At 51.4% G+C, this 16,519-nt stretch overlaps 1 protein-coding gene across 1 annotated transcript in view; it reads right to left on the reverse strand.

Annotated features, from left to right (window-relative positions):
* MECP2 (methyl-CpG binding protein 2) overlaps window positions 1-16,519 on the reverse strand; it is a 59,150-nt gene that overhangs the window by 11,200 nt on the left and 31,431 nt on the right. The gene's annotated exons all lie outside the window — the stretch shown is intronic.

Raw genomic sequence — 16,519 nt, forward strand, 5'->3', positions numbered from 1 at the left:
TACCGACACTGTGGTCACCCGAGGTCACTAGAGGTCCATCTCTAGCAGGCTTGCCAAGATGGCTTCTCAGTGTTACGAGCTAGGGCCTCTGGGTTGGACGGATGACGAGAGGCTCTTTCACCCACTGGAGAGGGACCTACTCACCAAAATTGAGGGGGCTCCTCTTCCCCAGGGAGTGTTACTTTAAGTTTTTGTGTTTTTAAGCATAAGTGTTACTTTAAGCTTTTGTGTTTGGGGTTTTCTCAAATGGGTGTTCAATGAAAACCGCACAATACACCTTGGTGATGGGAAGAGCCCAACACTGCCCCTGGGGAGGTGGTGCCGAGTGCAGTGCTGAGGAAAAACCTGCAGATTTGGAGTAAGCCACACCGAGCCCAAATCGTGATTTTTTTTTTTTTTTTGCCATTTCCAAACATGGATCTGCACAAGTGACTTCAACATCCTGTGCCTCAGTCTCCTCCTATCTTGACAATGGGTACCAACACCCTAGACAGAGAAGAGTCACAAAGGCACTGTCTAAACAGTGGGATGGGGCAACCAGACACTACTGCCCAGGGTTCTCACGTGAGAAGAGGAGCAGTTCCCTGCTGGGGGAGTCTTTCTCACCAGACTCTCCTGACCACGCGGGGCTTTGGCACTGGGACGTGCCTGATTCCAGGGTGGGCGCCTCCTCATTCCTCCATGCTGACAGACCAGTTCCTCCCGTATGCGTGGGTCCCACCTGGAAGGACCCCCTCCTATCTCCTTGGACAATGGTTACTGCGAGGCTCCAGACTCTGGGATTAGAGTCTGGCCATGCTGCTCTCGTGGCTGGGCCAACAGGGTGAGAGCATCACCTGGGCCAGGGAGGCCTGGAAACCAGAACTGTGGGCTCAGAGCCAGTCACCTGCAAAGCCCTCTCTTAGAAACTCACCCTGGAAAAGAGCCAGACTCATCTGTGTTCCAGATCTCAGCCCCAGAGCCTCCTGGGGCCCGTGAGGCTCACAACAACCCACCCCAAGTGACTTCCCTTGCTGGCCACGCCCTGGAGACCACCACCAAGGCACCAAGGCCTGCCTTGGCCACAAGACTCGAATGACATGGCTCAGTCCCCAAAAGTGAGTTTGCACCAGGAACTCACAGGTCAGGCCCAGGGAGACGGGGCATGGAAAGGGCACACCTCGCCCTCCTACCTATCCTGGCTGTCTCCAGCAGAGCTCGAGGGTAAGCCCAGGCTTAGCTCTGTGTCGGGAACCCAGACAGTCCCAGGCCACAGGAAAACGGGGCCCTGATGGCCAAGTCTGGCTTCTTCAGAGCCCTCATGTGCATCTGTGGATACTGTAACTACGGTGAGCTTCGGCATGAAGCATGTGCCGCAGGAATGCCCCTTAGGTACCAACAAGGGTGTCAATGCCGTCTAGGGCCAGCCCTTCTAGAAATCTACCAAGAACACATACCCATAGAAACACAAAACAACATTCTGCATTTGAGCACAATGCTATTGGTGATAGCATTCTTTTTACTGGCCCAAGACTGCAGCCAAGCCAGACAGCCACCGCCCAAGACCTATTGGGCCAACACTGGCATGTGCGCACCACGGAGAGCCAGGTAGCCTGAACCCCAGGGTGGGAACCTCAGGGTGGGACCCCCAGGAAGGGGTCCACGGTAGGCCATTCTCCAGGGGAGAAACAGAGACTTTAGGAAGCAGAGAGCAGAAATGCACAGAACTAGTCCAACATGGGGTAGGCGGGACTGAGGTGAGGAATGGCACAGGGCCAGAACTCGCCAGGTGTGTGGACCAGAATTTCATTTTCTGAATCATGTAAAAGTTGACATAACCAAAAAGAAAATCAAGACAGAAGGGAAGAGACTAGAACACGCCTAGCATCCATGGAGGGGAAACAGGCTGGCTCAGGTCCTAGGGCAGCCTGTGCTGGGGAAAGTGAAGGTCCAAAAGCATGAACTGCTTAGATTTCAGAGAAGAAAAGAACCTGCTTGGCGATGTTGGGGGGAAAGAAGGGAAAGACAGAAAGTGAGGGAGGGTCTCAAGGGTCTTATGGGGAAGAAGGTTTTGGGCAGCAGGGAGGCCTCAAGGGGGGATCATGGAGCTGTGTCGGGTTTGATTCTGGGTGTGATGGGATTCCTTCAGCTGCTGTGTGGAGAGTGGCCTGCAGGAGACCCCAGAGGGCAGCAGGTGGCCTGGGGGACTCTGAGGCCTGCTGGACTCCATGCCACAGCAGCCCTGCAGCAGCATCACCTTGATGATCTGGGGCAGGGGATGGCAATTCCTCATGGGGCAATGCCCAGGGCAGGGCAGACTGCTCCAGGGGCTCTTGAGGCACAGTCCCAGGTGTAGGTAGTGGGGACTCGGGACGTGACCAGGAGGTGGAGCAACACAGCTGGCCGGTGTGGGGAAAGTGCCACCAACTGAGGATAGGGAAACCTGGGCCAGCAGCAGGGTGGAGCGACAGCCAGCCCTGCGAGGAGGCACTGCAGGAGCAGCTAACACCGCATTATAAGCAGTCTCCACCTCAACACAAAGGAACAACTAAAAAGAAGCTCAAGGAGGGGAGGAGAGAATTCTTTGGCTACCAAGTGGGGAGACCCCTGTGCCCAGACTGCAACTTGGCCTAAATGAATTGCGTGGGCTTTGAGAGATTTTTATTACAATCGCATAGACATAACGTAAAACCTGCCCTTTCACCTAAATGATCGATAAATGAGTTTTTAATAGCACCAATGATGGGACTAAGACAGCCTTTAACTATCTATGACGTCCTGGCTCTTTCAAATTGAAATTACTTGAAGCCGCTATGAAAATATGGTGATTTTCAATTCTGTGGACTGACGGGCACAGAGGTGGTTTGGTACTTTGATTTTCTGACTGCTACTGAAAACAAATAAAAGCCCACAAAGAAGCCTGGAAGCCATTCTGCTGGGTGTGAAGTGGAGGCAAAAAGGGTGCCAAAGAGGTAATCCAAGTGAGTTACCCCTGGCTCAGCTGCCTGCTCGGTGGCAGGGTAACCTGAAGGAGGGAGGCCATGCAAATACTCGAGGCCCCCCAGCAGAAGGGTTACAGGGTTTGTTAAAACACAGTTTCAAAGAAACCAAACAGCCCCCCTTTCATCCCCCCTTTCATCAGACTGTATCTCTGTGTGCATGCGTGTGCACACACACTGCCCCAGAGAGGACCGTGAGAACTGAGTACCTAGTTCTTAAGTTCATCCATTTGAGACTTGTGGGTATCCACCTGATCAACTCTTCAGTGTTACAGGTCAAAAGAAAAGCAGAGATAAGCAGACAAGGTCACCTGTCTGAGGTCATATCTGAGATGACATGTGCTCGTCGACGGCCCTTGCCCGAAGCCAGCCTCAGTTCTGGATGGGGACACCAGGGTAGAACCAGACTCACTCTCTAGGCTTCAAGTGCTCCCCGTTTGGGGGAGCAGATGAGGAGAGGCAGCCAAGGGTGACCCTGTCCTCTGTCCCAGGCACAGAGGAAGGCCAGACACAGCGGGTCTTCAGGGCTGATGATGAGTGCTCCAGGCAGGGCAGACCAGGTGGGCCTGGGTGACCCCAGCAACAGCTCTATCCTGCCACCACTAGGAAGCCCCTCCCTGGAGGAATCAATGAGTCAGGGTAAGCCCCGTGTGTCACCCTGGCTCTCGACTTCTGAGGCCTTTCCTGCTCCCCACAGCGCCCCAGAGAGCACACACGTCCTCTTTCCTGTCGTCCCCTCGCTCAGGAACCATGTGCCAAGGGAAGATGGTACCCTCTGCCCATCAGCTTCAAGGAGGCAGCCAGGACATGCCGACTATGGGTGCCTGGACCCTGGGGTTAGCAGGAGAGGGTGCCGGAGTGGCCACTGAGGGCCCAAGAAAGCCGAGAGTGACGCCTACAGCGACGGAGAGTGTGTGGCCACAGAGGACGGTCATGCTGGGGGTGCAGGTCCACGGATCGGCTCCCCGCAGTGAGGCAGAGAGACCTGCAGAGACTCCTCTGGCTGAAACTACCAAAATTGCAGGACTGAACGACTTCCAGAAGATGCTATAGAAGACAGTGCTTACAAAGGTTGACCAATACTCACAAACTGGCCAGAGACTAAGGAATACACAGGCTAAAGAGGCCGGGAAGGGAGGGAGGGAGTCTTGTTTGGCGAGGACTCCAGAAGGCGCTCCACAGCCGACCAGTAGAAGAGCCAGGGACAGGGAAAAGCGGGGACAGGGATAAGCAGTGATAGCAGCACCTCCTGAGGCCATGAGGAAAGGCCTGGAAATAGAGGGGCATCCCACGTAGTGGCAGGCATGGACTCTTCAGAATGGGTTGCAGCTTGCGCAGAAAAAGGGCTGGTGACTGAAGACATGGGCCACTGGACTGGCTCACTGAAGGCAGCCGGGGAGGTGATGCTGAAATCCTTGAGGGCTCCAACTGCCCCAAATGGATGCTCGGAGCAGAGTCAGCCTTCAGGCCTCAGGAGGGTGATGGCATGCCTGCTTGGGGCACAGGGGCAGCATGTCTGCAGAGGCAGAGGTGACAGCAACATGACTGGATTTCAAAGCTGTTTTACCCAAGCTGTCTTACAATTAAAGAGGATGCCTTCACTTCACATGGATATATTAAGAGAAAAGGCTGGAAACCTTGCAGAAGTGCCTTCTTTTAGTGGCTCAAAGCATTGCAACGTTTTCAATAGCATTATGCTCTAGATAGTACAGCTATGAGTGTGAAAGAAAGTGTTGACATGTTTCCCTGTGTTTAAAAAAAAAAATCACTGCCAAAGGCAGCCTTGCCCAGGACCCAGCTTTTAATATCAACAGAAAAACTAACTTGTACAATGCAGGGAAGGAAGCACCAATCTGGGGTCATGGCAAAAACCAGTCAGCTGATGTTGATGCCACTTGCAAATGCCAACAGAGTCTTCAGTGAGCCCTGGTGCTTCTTTAACCACAATGGTTACTGGTTTTGTGAGCTCTGATTACCAAATCACACACGTTTCTCATGGCCTACTCTGATCCAGTTTTTCCCATAACAACTTCTGTTTTTCAATGTGTGATTAGCAAAACACACGATTTGGGGAGGAAATGACATATCACATTGAAACAGAAGAGCTACACAAATCTTAAACATCTGTAAAGACTGAGAGAAGGCTCTTGTGTAAATAAAATCGTTTGCTAATTATGCTCGTGAAACAAAAAACATTACATCAAATCCTTGCTTTGACCTAGCAAAGGAAAAAGAGTTGCAGGAATCTTGACTTCAGTCCAAATCACTGTATCCCAAGGGGTCTGATGGCAAGAACTGACTGTATTTTCCTAATGAAAGGAACCTCCAGTAATCAAGCGGGAGGCAGCCTTGGGATGCCGTACCAGGCACTCTTTGGATCCAAGGCTCCTGTGAATTCCACGAGTGTGATCGCTGACATTTGGCACTTGCACTGATCAGACCATGGACACTCAGGTGGGATTACTCAACCCCCAAGGATTTCATATTAAAGAGAGACAGACCACAAAACCAGGTGAAGGCTGTAGCTGAAAAGGTATTCTTCCCTTGAAGTGGAATCAGGCTCCCCCAGAGTGAGCTCTAGGACACTTCCAGAGCCCCAGCGATATCCTGACTTTTCCTAATTTCAGTCATGCTTGCATCAGGCCCATGTTGGGAGATGCGTGTGTCAGCACCTTTCATTTCCAGTCAGCCACCTCGTGGAGTCCGGTCAGGAGCCCAAGCATCACTACGAAGCCACGAACTGGGAGGATGAGGGGGTGGCTACTTCCCCACGTCAATAGTCTGGGACCCGAGGCGAGAACAGGCCTCCCGGCAGAGGCTGCTTCTGTCCTGAAGAGTCACTCGTTGGGCCTTCCAATTCTTTCTCCCTCCAGTACGAGCTACAGCATCTCAGAATCCAGGAGGTTTCTCTGCACGAATCATCAAGGCAGCAGCACTGTGAGTCTCCAGCTTTGGCCCCTTTAAAGATCTGAGAGCAATCAAACTGGCACTGCAAGATGGTCTCAGAGGTCTCTGCAGAGGAGGAAGAGGGACGGGGTTCTGCTTGAAGGCTTCAACAGTGGAACCTAAAGTTCAGTGGCCCTGTTCTGAACTCAGTGTATTCTTTAATAGCCCAGTTTTTAGAAGATGCAAGAAACTATGCTTTGAAAAGCTGTACAAAACACAGTTCATGCCGCCCAAAGATAGAACCCTCCCCAAATGAAGGCAGTCAGTGCCATACGGTAAGTCTCCTCGTCACAGCATGAAACCACCACATGTGGGAAAGATAAGCAAGTTTGAAAACACACTGCCACTGTGGAGAATAGTCAGGCAGTTAGTTCCTCAAAAAGGTAAACGTAGAGTTCCCATGTGACCCAGAGATTCCACTCCAAGGTATGGACCCTGGAGAGTTGAGAACAGACACTCAAACAAGAGCCCATGAATGACGATGTTCCTAACAGCACACATCACAGCAGCCAGAAGGTCCCAAGAAGGACTTGGCGCTCTGACTGCCAAGAGCCAGAGTTCAATCCCTGGTCAGGAAACAAAGATTCCACAAGCCCCATGATGGCCAAAAGGAAAAAAAAAAGAAGGAAACTCTGACACCTGGTACAGCATGGATGGATCATGAACTGAAGATGTTAAAGCTAAGTGAAGCCAGACACAAAAGGACAAATATTATGAGATTTCATGTATATGAAATATCCAGAAATAGGAAAATCCAGAGACTGCAAGTAGGATATTCACTGCCAGGGGCCAGAGGTAGTAAGTAATAGAGAATGACTCCTAATGGACACAGGGATTTTTTTTGGGGGGGGGTGATACAAATATTCTGGAACTAGATAGAAGCAATGGTTGTACATTTGTTACTGTTGTTCAGTCCCTAAGTCGTGCCTGACTCTTTGTGACCCCATGGACTATAGCACGCCAGGCTCCTCTGTCCTCCAGTATCTCCTGGAGTTTGCTCAAACTCATGTTCATTGAGTAGGTGATGCTGTCTAACCATCTCATCCTCTGCTACCCCCCTTTCCTTCTGCCTTCAATCTTTCCCATTAGAATGCACATTACAAATGTACTAAATGCCACTGAACCCTTTAAATGGGTGAATGTCATGATATGTGAATTCGACCTTAAATTTTGTGAGAACCCACTAAAATGATAGACAACTTCACCAATTACCCTAAATCATTACGGTAGGTTTTCCAATGCTCTGCCAAGTAGCTCTGCTGTCCCATTTAAGAGAAAGAGGTGAGCGTGGGGACCTATGGGGACACATGGTGGACTGGACCACGCTGACCCAAATGAAATCTCCGAAGCCCAGAACATGGTAACCATGACAGTCAGAAAGGAATTTAGCCCTAGAAGTTTAATGACTAGGCATGTAGCCAAGTTGAAGGTTGTTGGCTAAATATTCTGAGAGCGTTTGATCAATCTTTTTTTTTAATTGTGGTAAAACCCATGATACAAAATCTACCATTAGCAGCACTTAGTACATTCACAATGTTGTGCAAGCATCACCACTATTTAGTTTCGGAACATTCTGTCACCCCCCCCAGAGGAAACCTCGCACCCACTAAGCAGGTACTTCCCCAGCGCCCCTTACTCCCAAGCCCCTGGCAAACACTAATCTCCTTTATGTCTCTATGGATCTGCTTGGACCTTTCATATAAATGGAATCATACAATATATGGCTTTCTGTGACAGGCTTCTTTCACTCAGCATGTGTTCAAGGTTCTTCCATGTTGTAGCATGTATTAGAACTTCTTCCCTTTTTATGCTGAATAACATTCCACTGTATAGACACACCACGCTGTGTTCATCCATTGATCTGTTGACAGACATCTGGGTTGCTTCTACCTTTTAGCTGCTGTGGATATTTGTGTACAAGTTTTTACACAGGTGTATATTTTCGATTCTCTTGGGTCTATACCTAGAGTGGAATTTCTGGGTCACACGGGCATTCCACGTGTAACCTTTTGAGGAAACGTCAGGCTGTCTTCCACATGGCTTCCTTTAGCGGTGATGAAAATGTTCTAGAACTCCATAGGAATAAAGCGGGGTGGCAGAAATGGCTTCTACTCTGGAATGCCCAGCAGGGAGGGGCAAACTTTGAACACAGTTGTCACAACCAAGACACTGGGAGTGGGGAGAAGTGTTTCACGTCACCCCCTCATTCACTCCATAGTGGACGCTTTGGCAACAAGATATGCTTTCTACCTGCATCTGTTTCTTCTCTTTCTTCCAGTACAAACAATCTTATAAAGCAAAGAGTCAATAACGAAATCACAGCGCTTTTGATGAGTGTTGTCAGAGAGGAGATACCAGGAGCCAGGGGAGAGCTCTGGAAGGTGGTGTGACTTGCTTGGGGTGGGAAGGATTGGGTCCCATGTAGGTCATTGAAGGGGGGCTGGATAAATGTGCTAAGAATGAGAGGAAACCCAGAACTCAAGCCTTATGACTGACATTTTTGTCACTTCGTCTCTTCCCAGCCTCCGTATCTAGCTACTTCTCTCCCACCATGTTTCTGGGCCCCTGTGCATGTCTGTGCTGCAGACTACTCATGTCAAGCCCTCCCACAAACAGGCGGACGCTCATCAGGGGAAAGCTGGCCCCTGGGGCCCCCTCGCCATATATCCAGCTTCAGGTCCCCACAGCCTGTGTGCACAGACACTCTGGTCGCGCCTGTCTCTCTGGTTCCCAGCAACAGGCTCCCACAGCTCTTGCCTGCTGCAGTTTTTCTCTTAATACCGTTTGTTTTCCTCTCACTAGTGGAGGTCACCCCGCAGCTGCAGGTCTGACAGCCTTGCTTCCTGATGACAACACAGGAGCCGCTGAAGAAAAGGAGCAACAAAAGACAAAAAGAAGGGGTGACATCCAAAGCTGAGGCACCATGAGTGACCTGCTGGAGGGGCAGTCTGGGACAGGACACCCCCACCCCCACTAGCAGAGCCCAAGGAAATCTTCAAGGTCACAACAGAGGGACCTGGAGCCAGGTTGGCTGAAAAGCACGGTCTGCCCGTGGCAGACAGAAGGGCGGAGAAGCCTGCAGGGCAAGGGCACCAGCAGGCTGCGGGGTTTCTGTGGGTCACTGGCAGGGACTGAATCTCGCTCCCTGAAACAACTCTGGGGACCGGAGAAAAAGTGAGAAGACACACATCAGTAAGTCAGCGGTGGCCCTGTGTACAAGCACTAATGGGGTAGAAAATACAATGGAAGACTGACTTCCAGCCCCGCTAGTGGAAAGTCGCCTGGAATCCGCACCTGGGAAGAGCTGAAGACAACAGAGGGTGGCGGGACTGGGATGTGCTTCCGGGGACCCGCATCAGCAACCACACGACACGATCAAGTCACCGCAGATGAGAGCATCTGGTCCAAACGGCAGCTTCCAACCTCCCACATACCTGCTCTCTCCCGATCCCAGAGAAGATGGGGAAACACACAGACAGCGAGGAGTGGGAAGGGCAGATTTCATTCCGCAAAGGCAAGGGATGTAACACTGCATGCAGCACATGCCACAACCTGGCAGCTGAGGAAAGGGCTCCAGAGAACAAAGCAGCCGCAGGGCTGCTCCACCCCTGGAAGCCATGTCAGGAAGCTCACGAGAGCCCCGAGACCTCTCCACTAAGCTGGAACGGAGGAACTGGGGAGGCATCTCTCACTCTTGAAAACTCCTTTTGTATTGGAATAGAATTGCTTTATAGGGGCGTGTTGGTCTCTGCAGGGTGACAGTTTGAACCAGGCACAAGCACGTGTATGTCCCAGGTCTAGAGGCCAGCACTGCAGGAGGTGCCTGTGCTTGGGGCCACCCAGCTCAGGGAACCAGCAGGAGCCTGGGGTGCCCCTTTCCAGGAATGGCATGCATGTCCTTCAAGGGGCTAGAGCGAGCCGTGACATAAAACACTGAACACTGTTCCTAAGCTAGCAACTCCAGATGTGGCCAAAGAGTCCCCCTGCCTGCAGTTCCCCTGGTTGTGCAACTTGGTTCTAACCACAAGAGCCAAGCTCACGACAGCCTAGAGGGGAAAGCACCGAGACAGGCCAGCGGACCAGGAGGAGACAGCCAAAACTCCCCTCTGCAGCAAAGCCAACAAACAGAACTGGACGGAGCCGTCGAAGCCTGAGCCAAGTTGACAAAAAAACACATGGTACTTCTAGAAACATTTTATGGCCAAAAGCTTAAAAAAAAAAAAGGGGGGGGGGAGAGACAGGGAGGGAGATATGGCTCAGGAAAGTCAAACTTTCACCAAGGAGCGAATACACAAAAGGAAGAGAAAGAAATTCCTTACAATTTTATAAGAACATGTTCTCAATAAGAGTTCAAAGATGAGAAGATAAAACACAGTAAGATGAAAGGGCAAATTCCCAACCTAGGGAAACAAACTGCAGACCAAGATGTGCCATTAAGGAACTAATAAGTACATTTAAAGACAGCCGAAACAGAATATGCATAGCTGAAAATCCAATCAGACAAACACTGTATGCAGATGAAAGAGATAAAAGCAAAAGCAATTAGAGTGACACTAACAGCATTGGAAGAGAGACAAAGATAATCCAACATAAGGATAATTCGTGTCCCTGCAGTAGGGAACCCCAAATGGCACATAGACGCCATCAAAGATATATAAGAGAACTAATTTGAGACAAAGGTGAGCTGCATTTGCAGGCTGAAAGAACACACCATGCTTCTGAAAAAAAGTGATTAAAAAAAAACACACCTCATCAGTGAGAGGGATGGTGGTCAATGTCCTGAACATAAAGGGTAAAGAATTCTTCAGGTGCCTTAAGGGATCATGTAAAGAGGGGTCCAGGCTTAAGGACTAGGAAGAGCCAAGGCCCCAACTCCAGGAACAATCTGGCAGGTTCCAGGACACGCAAGAATGATGGGCTGGAGGCAAGTGAGCAAGGCGGAGAAAAGGAGCTCAACATGAGGCAGGCCTGGCTACCTCGTTTGTAAGACGTGTTATCAAATGAGAATGCAGGACTTCTTCAAAAATGGAGACTTTGGAGCTGGTTGCAGTGGAGCATTAAACCAAGCATGGCTCTTCTAAGCCCTGGGTATGATATAGGCTACATGTCTAGGAATAGATGAGATTTTATTCTGTGAGGGATGAGGGTTTTTCTCAGAGGAGCAAACATGATCAGATGAACAGTCTGAAGAGGGTCATCGTTCATGGAAGACAGAGTGTGAGGCAGGATGAGCAGGCAGGGAGACACGAGGTGCTGCAGGTGCACTCACAGTGTGGGGTGCACACAGTGTGCACTCACATGTTTCTTAGGGACTGACACCCATGCACAGAAGGAAGAGCAAGCAGATCGGGGCAGGGGAAGAAGTTGAAGTGCAATGCAGGCTCCAGAGCTTTCTGGAGCCTTGGGCAGTGATGGTAGGGCAGGGGTTTGGTACCCACTCCCTCCTTCACCCACCCACGGCCCTGGGATCAGCCTGACCGGGTGAGGAAGCTCTCACAGCTGAGACCAGGGCCAAGGCCAAGCCCAAAGGGGCCGGCAGCTGGGGGTGGCCTGCAGACTGCACTCCTTCTGCGGATCTGCATGGTCATCCCCTTGACTGCTGTGGGGGTAGTGCAGAGTCTAAGCAGGGGACACTGTGGTTGGCCTAGGTGCCATCAGGGGAGGGCATGTGTGTGCTGGTGGACTGCTGGAGATTCAGGATTCTGACTTCTGTATTTTTTTCCATGTTGAGGCATTTCGCATTTGAGGGTTCAAGGCTAGAGACAGAGATCTGGTAGTCTTCTCAGCACGGATGTCTGAAGAGGCCAGCGAGCAAGTGAGGGTCCCTTAGATATGAGTATGGACAATTTCCCTCCCATTACCTGGCCCTATGATGAGGAGAGAGAGTCAGCAGAGGAGCCAAAGAGGAGCAAGGCAGGAGAAGAAAGACAATCAGGTGGATCTGTCCAGATTATTGGTAGTAAGCAACAGAGACCAACTCTAGCTGATTTATGCAGAACAGGACTGGATTAAACAGCTCCTGGAAGATGGAAGGTGGTAATGTTTGTACAGTATGAATATACCAAATACCATGGAATTGTACACTTAAATGGGGGCTTCCATGGTGGCTCAGATGGTAAAACATCTGCCTGCAATGCAGGAGACCCGGGTTTGATCCCTGGGTCAGGAAGATCCCCTGGAGAAGGAAATGGTCAGCCACTTCAGTACTCTTGCCTGAAAAATTCCATGGACAGAGGAGCCTGGTGGGCTATAGACCACGGGGTCACGAAGAGTTGGGCATGACTGAGCAACTTCTCTTTCTTTCTTTACACTTCAACGGTAATTTTTTTTCAAGTGTATTTTACCCCAGTAACAAAAACTGGGGGGAATGAAAGCCTATTAGGTGGGCCAGAGGGCTGGAAAACAGGTTTGAATCTAGTTAGCTGGGAACAATATTCCAAATTCTGCTGCCAAGGTGGCTCAGGGCAGCTAGCACTGTGTCTGCCACTGTGGCCAGGGAGCTGGCCCTGCTCCCTTGGGGAGGGGGGGTCTGATGAGCCAGCCAGCAACACATGTCCATACCTCCGTGCAGGGCTTAGGGCATTTTTGTCTGCCAAGGGCCACATAGGAAGCATTTTCTGCTTTACAGGAGGCACTCAACTTGCCAGTGAAGTGGGAGAGTAGCCTCAGACAATGCATACAGGAAGGAGGAGGGCAGGGTTGCAAGAAAATTTTCTTTACAAAAAAAGGCAGTGGGCCAGATTTGACCTTCAGATGTAGTGTACCCACCGCAGTTCAAGCTGAAAGGGCAACTATGAAAAAGAAGCATAGAGCATTTTCAGTGACTCCAGTCAGAGTCTCTCATCAAGTTCCTAAGATGAGGTGGCTCAGATGTGAAGTAAGAAAACCAAACGAAGCCAGTGACTCTGCACCAGGAGAGGGTGCCGGTGGGACCCCTGAAGAGACGCAGGAAGGGGATTCCAGGAGAGAACAAGCCTGTGGGGAGAAATCTCCACTGGCCCAGGTAGGCAAACATCCACTAGGGGCAGAAGAAAACTGGGAGGTGGGAAAGGGGAATATTCAGTAGACAAGTCGTGAAAAGCTTAGGCAAAGAGGGAACAGAGAACTGGGCAGGAGCTAAGGTGGGAGTGCTCGGTGAAGCTGGGAAACTGGAAAACACGTTTGTACAGTGATGGGCAGGATTCATAAAAGGAGGGAAAACTGACAGATTCCAGGAAGTCTTTGTCACCAGGGGAGCTGTGTGCTAGTGCTCCAAGGGTGGGGCAGTCTCCAGGGACAGGACGAAGTACAGGCTGTGACCTTGGTAGTGGGGAGCTGAGGTCACTGGAGGCGAGATGATCAAAAGTTGAGAGCCAAGCACCAGGAGGGCCCTCTGTTACTGTCAGTCAGTCATGTCCAACTCTTTGAGGCCCTGTGGACTATAGCCTGCCAGGCTCCTCTGTCCATGGAATTCTCCAGGCTAGAATACTGGAGTGGGTTGCCATGCCCTCCTCTAGGGGATCTTCCTGACCCAGGGATTGAACCCAGTTCTCCTGCACTGCAGGCAGCTTCTTTCCCGTCTGAGCCATCAGGGAAGCCCACTATGTGCCTGCTTAAGTTACCTGTGGGATGAGATGGTTGGGAACAGCCAGACAAAGCCTGTGAGCCTGGCACCAAGTTCTCAATAGAGGGAGGTGTCTGGCAGGTGAGCAGGCTCGCCATGGGGACTTGAGGAGTTTGAGCATCACAGCCCATGTTCCTCATAGACTGGCTCATAACCATAGGGGACACACTTCTGCTCCTCCTCCCGCCAGGGGTGTGCGGGGTGGGACAGTCAACACTGTCCTCGGGTGGGGAGGGAGCTGCAGGAAGCTGCAGCTCGAGAGGAGAGATCTGACCCCAAGGGGGCAGGCAGAGGAGGAGGGCAGCACGGGAGCTCTTCACGGCTGAGAGGGGCAGGAGTCAGCTAAGGGGCCGTGACACCCGTGGAGGACGGCACCCTGCTCTGGGTGGAGCAGAGCATTTTCAGTGACACATTTTCAGTGTGTAAGGCTCACAGAGTGTGTGTGTAAAGTGTGTAAGGCTCACAGGGTGTGTGTGTGTAAGCCTCACAGGGTGCCTGTGTGTGTGTGTATAAGGCTCACAGGGGGTGTGTGTGTGTGTTTATAAGGGGTCCCACCGGCACCCTCTCCTGGTGCAGAGTCACTGGCTTCGTTTGGTTTTCTTACTTCACATCTGAGCCACCTCATCTTTGGAATTTGATGACTCTGACTGGAGTCACTGAAAATGCTCCAGCAGTGGAGTGAGGTCTGACACTGGACCCCATGGGGCCGGGAGAGGCGAGAGAGAGCTGGAAGGCTTGAACCAGGCCGGGGTGGCTGGGAGGCAAGGGCAGAGAGGTGGGAAAGAGAAAGGGTGGAGCAGAGCTGGCGAGGGAGGCCTGTTCCCAGACGGCAGACTGGGGCTGCCTTTCACAACAGAGACCAGATGACCCTGGTCTCACCTGTCCCCCTTCCGTTGATCCACCTTCTTTCTGGGGTGGGGGGTGGGGGGGGTGGGGGGTGGGAGGGCGGGCAGTGGGCTGAGGAGAAGGGAAGGGAGAAAAAAAGGGCCAGGGCCCTAAGGGCCTTGCGTGGTCAAATCTGCTGAATGCACACACACACACCCTGTGAGCCTTATACACACACACAAGACTCCCTGTGAGCCTTATACACACACACAGACTCCCTGTGAGCCTTATACACACACACACACCCTGTGAGCCTTATACACACACACACACCCCGTGAGCCTTATACACACACACACACCCACTGTGAGCCTTATACACACACACATACCCTGTGAGCCTTATACACACACACAGACTCCCTGTGAGCCTTATACACACACACACACCCCCTATGAGCCTTATACACACACACCCCCCGTGAGCCTTATACACACACACACCCCCGTGAGCCTTATACACACACACACATACCCTGTGAGGCTTACACACACACACACACCCACCCACCCACCCACCCACCCCCTGTGAGCCTTATACACACACACACATACCCTGTGAGGCTTACACACACACATACACACACCATCAGCCTTACACACACACACACACACACACCCTGTGAACCTTATACACACACACAGACTCCCTGTGAGCCTTATACACACACACACACCCCGTGAGCCTTATACACACACACACACACACCCCGTGAGCCTTATACACACACACACACACCCCCCCTGTGAGCCTTATATACACACACACATACCCTGTGAGGCTTATACACACACACACCCCCTGTGAGGCTTACACACACACACACCCCCTGTGAGGCTTACACACACACACACACACCCTGTGAGCCTTATACACACACACACCCTGTGAGGCTTACACACACACACACACACGCACCGTTAGCCTTACACACACACACACACACACACACAGTGAGCCTCACACACACACACATACCCTGTGAGCCTTACACACACATATAGTCAGCCTCACACACACACACACACTCTGTGAGCCTTGCACACACACACGCACCGTTAGCCTTGCACACACACACACACCGTGAGCCTTACACACACACACACACACACCCTGTGAGCCTTACACACATACACACCGTGAGCCTTACACACACACACACCCCGTGTCAGCCTCTCTCTTTTACACACACACACACACCTTGTGAGCCTTTTTCTCTCTCTCACTCACACACACACACACCCTGTAAGCCTTTCTCTCTCACACACACATATACTATGAGCCTTTCTCTCTCTCTCTCTCTTACACACATATGGTAAAATTTGATGGACCCCCCCCCACCCTGTGAGCCTTTCTCTCTCTCTCTCTCACACACACCCTGTGAGCCTTTCTCTCCCTCTCTCACATACACACACCCTGTGAGCCTTTCTCTCTCTCACACACACACTGTGAGCCTTTCTCTCTCTCACACACACACTGTAAGCCTTTCTCTCTCTCTCTCACACACACACTGTGAGCCTTTCTCTCTCTCACCCCCCCCCCCCCACCGTGAACCTTTCTCTCACACAAGGAAAAACAAGTTCAATTCCGTTCATACTCATTTTCAGTGCTCTCTCTCGCCACCTAACGGGATGTTAGCTGAAACCCCAAGGGTCACCTGTGGACTGAGCTGCAGGTGACCTGAGGCTCCTAAGATGACTGCCACTGAGGCAGGAACAGACGGAACAGCACTCAGGTGGCGGAGAACTTGCTCAGCCAACTTCAGATATCTGAAAATGCCTCTAGGGTTCGTGGGACCCCCTTCTGGAAGATGAGAGCTTCCTGGAGCTAAGAGACAGGTGTGTGCTGATAACACCCAATTCCACTTCAGATCCTTTCCCAGAGATGCACTCAGACTTGGCTACACTCACAGAGACTATTCTGCTCGAATACACAGCTCCCCACGACCAAGTTAGTGCAGCTGAAGAGAAACACACCGCTGAAATGGGTCTTTGGTGGAACAAGAACTCCAGGGCACTTGAGCCTACCCAAGCTGTTTCCGGTTCCAGTGTTTCACGTGCACCTGAAGGCTGAGGTAGACTGACTCTGTACATATGGGAATGCAGAA

This window comes from Budorcas taxicolor, chromosome X, assembly GCF_023091745.1.
Source record: "Budorcas taxicolor isolate Tak-1 chromosome X, Takin1.1, whole genome shotgun sequence".
In the NCBI taxonomy this organism is placed as follows: domain Eukaryota; kingdom Metazoa; phylum Chordata; class Mammalia; order Artiodactyla; family Bovidae; genus Budorcas; species Budorcas taxicolor.